Source organism: Coregonus clupeaformis, chromosome 1, assembly GCF_020615455.1.
Source record: "Coregonus clupeaformis isolate EN_2021a chromosome 1, ASM2061545v1, whole genome shotgun sequence".
Lineage (NCBI taxonomy): Eukaryota > Metazoa > Chordata > Actinopteri > Salmoniformes > Salmonidae > Coregonus > Coregonus clupeaformis.
The window spans coordinates 36,141,842-36,145,783 of record NC_059192.1 but is presented as its reverse complement, the minus strand read 5'-3'; positions in this window follow the sequence as shown (position 1 = coordinate 36,145,783).

The following is a 3,942-nucleotide window of genomic DNA, read 5'->3' as shown; positions in this document are numbered from 1 at the left end:
ATGACATCATGCCATGGTTCCTGGGAAATATAAGCCAAAAAGACTGCTAATGCAAAATTGGAAATCATGTGAAATTGATAATACATTCAGATCGAATTGCACTCAAGAAAGGTTCTCCCCCACTAACTTGTACAGGGTGTAACAACAGCCGTGGTTGATGCTTTTTGCCTACTGTAAACATTGCACTTGGAAATTACGATATGAATAGTTCATTTGAACCTTCTGACCAACTAGTGGGTCAGGCGGCGCCCCTCTGTCTGATTCATATCTCGTGATTTCTGATAGTTCTCGATAATAAAATGACTGATTGGTTCTGTATGGGGTGTGGCCAAAAAACCCATGTTTTCAATCTCTATTTTTACTCTCTCCCAACACAAGCAGTGGGCGGCTTCTGTTGTGAAAAACAACTGCAGATCTGGAAAGCCCGGATCCGTAGCTGCTTTTCACAACAGAAGCTGCTCCACTGCCTGTGTTCTAAGAGACAAAAAATTAAGTTTGAAAGGAAACATGGTGGTTTGGCCCATCAATAGCCATGGGGGATAAGGTGTCTTTTTTTTTAGGGGATAGATCAGCTATGAAATTAGAAGATAGACTCCAATTCTATCAGAAAACATTACTTGCATAATTTGTAATTCCCACTTTTATTTAAATATATTTTTTTGGGGGTGGAAAACATTACAATTCTATATACACTACCAGTCAAAAGTTTGGACACACCTACTCATTCAAGGATTTTTCTTTATTTGTACTATTTTTTACATTGTAGAATAATAGTGAAGACATCAAAACTATGAAATAACATATATGGAATCATGTAGTAACCAATAAAGTGTTAAACAAATCAAAATATATTATATATTTGAGATTCTTCAAAGTAGCCACCCTTTGCCTTGATGACAGCTTTGCACACTCTTGGCATTCTCTAAACCAGCTTCATGTGGTAGTCACATGGAATGCATTTCAATTAACAGGTGTTCCTTAAGTTAATTTGTGGAATTTCTTTCTTTCTTAATGCGTTTGAGCCAATCAGTTGTGTTGTGACAAGGTAGGGGGGTATACAGAAGATAGCCCTATTTGGTAAAAGACCAAGTCCATATTGTGGTAAAAACAGCTCAAATAAGCAAAGAGAAACGACAGTCCATCATTACATTAAGACATGAAGGTCAGTCAATACGGAAAATGTCAAGAACTTTGAAAGTTTCTTCAAGTGCAGTCGCAAAAACCATCAAGCGCTATGATGAAACTGGCTCTCATGAGGACCACCACAGGAATGGAAGACCCAGAGTTCCCTCTGCTGCAGAGGATAAGTTCATTACAGTTACCAGCCTCAGAAATTGCAGCCCAAATAAATGCTTCACAGAGTTCAAGTCACAAACACATCTTGACATCAGCTGTTCAGAGGAGACTGTGTGAATCAGGCCTTCATGGTCGAATTGCTGCAAAGAAACCACTACTAAAGGACACCAATAAGAAGAAGAGACGTGCTTGGGCCAAGAAACACGAGCAATGGACATTAGACCGGTGGAAATTTGTCCTTTGGTCTGGAGTCCAAATTTGAGATTTTTGGTTCCAACCGCTGTGTCTTTGTGAGACGCGGTGTGGGTGAACGAATGATCTACGCATGTGTTGTTCCCACCGTAAAGCATGGAGGAGGAGGTGTTATGGTGTGGCGGTGCCTTGCTGGTAACACTGTCTGTGATTTATTTAGAATTCAAGGCACACTTAACCAGCATGGCTACCACAGCATTCTGCAGCAATACGCCATCCCATCTGGTTTGGGCTTAGTGGGACTATCATTTGTTTTTCAACAGGACAATGGCCAAACACACCTCCAGGCTGTGTAAGGGCTATTTGACCAAGAAGGAGAGTAATGGAGTTCTGCATCAGATGACCTGGCCTCCACAATCCTCCGATCTCAACCAAATTGAGATGGTTTGGGATGTGTTGGACCGCAGAGTGAAGGAAAAGCAGCCAACAAGTGCTCAGCATATGTGGGAACTCCTTCAAGACTGTTAGAAAAGCATTCCAGGTGAAGCTGGTTGAGAGAATGCCAAGAGTGTGCAAAGCTGTCATCAAGGCAAAGGGTGGCTATTTGAAGAATCTCAAATATAAAATATATTTTGATTTGTTTAACACTTTTTTGGTTACTACATGATTCCATATCTGTTTTTTCATAGTTTTTATGTCTTCATTATTATTCTACAATGTAGAAAATAGTAAAAATAAAGAAAAACCCTTGAATGAGTAGGTGTGTCCCAACTTTTGACTGGTACTGTATGTATATGTAGATCCAGTTGAACACAGACATTATGACTTAAGAACCACTCCTGGACATGACTCCAAAGTCGAGCCACCGAAGGACAGTATCAAAAGAGATGATCTGTTTACTCTGTTTCCTCGTGGCAGAGTCTGCACAGGGCTGACTGTTCAATGCCCCATTTGTTGAGCATTCTTTATGTGGTAAGAATTTGTATCTAATAGTTTAAATTGAAAAGAACGGAGTGATGTTTTGTATATCAGTTCATAAACCCGATGACATGGTATTGGGACATAAAAAATCTGTTTCCAACTATCTTGAATTTTATGCGGAATAGTTGTCAAACCTCTCGACCTTAAGTAAAACATGCAATTTACGATATATAATAGCTAGTCTTTTTAAGCCATGCATGGTTTTTCATTGGAGGCAGACAGACCAATTAATTCCTTTCTTTTTTAAGTAATTACCTCTTCCATTTTTGTGGCAAAGCTGCAATGAGTTGCTTATACTTTTGTATTGAGGATACATCTCTCCCTCACTGTGTACCATGTGGGTCACATCAGACAGGCTAGTTCTAGGCTACTTAAGTTATTATTTTTGTTCTCAAACAGTATGTACTGCAGTTTGACAATATGTTCTCTTTCTCTGTCTGACCCTCTTTCTTTATCTCTTTGTCACCTTCTCTCTCTAAAAAGTTGACCCTTGACCTCCCAGGGGCATCTCCTGTTTTCTTCCACTGTTCTGTCAGATGAACAGAAAAAAAGAGGTGTGGAGGGCTGGTAATGGATTCTCCTCTCTGACACCCCCGCCATCATCTCTGTACCACCCAGGCTGGCCCCTCCTCCCGCTGCAGTGCCCAACCCTACCGTCTTCCTCTCCTCTTACCCTCCCATATCGGTTAGACATCTGGAGAGAAGCTTCATCTTATATTAGATTACCAGTGACTGGCGACATATGAACCGGATAATTGGTAGGAGTTATACTCACCAGAAATTCAATTGATTATTTTTTTCTTTCTCTTAACTAAATTAACAAACGTTGGTGCTGTTGAACACATAATAAACTTGACTCTCTCTCTACCTTTAACTGATGTTTACACTGTGCATTTTCTGTGATCCTATGGTTTTGGGAAAATCTGAAATTCAAGAACTGCATTGTTTTGTCTGCAGTCCTATGGTCATAGATGAGTAGTCTACTGTAGATGACATGTCATGTCATATTCAGACCAGTAGGTGCTAGAACACCTAGCTACTCGTGGTACTGTAGGGTTATTTTATGATAAAGACCTCAGTGATGGCAGGAATTAAAATAAGAAAAATAATCTCATCTATTCAATCAAAACAAAATAGCCTAAAATAAAAGCCAATAGTACTACTGATAATATGTCCGGATCAGAGCACATCCATGTTAGTGGTCTTACAGTTATTATGGCAACAAACAGACACGGTATGTATGTCGACTTAAGTGAGTGTTTACTCAAGATAGTGGTTATACCTTTACTCACATCTAATCTCAGGGGACCACTCTGGCCCTAAATTACCTGTTTCTCCAGTAGGCTACATGTGTGTCAGTGTAGACTAATCTAATGCCCGTCATTCAGTGTGGTACGAGAATAGCCAGGCTACTTAAGACGCCGGGCTTCTGGAAAGGAAGTGACAGATACTCGCTACACACAATCGGGCAGA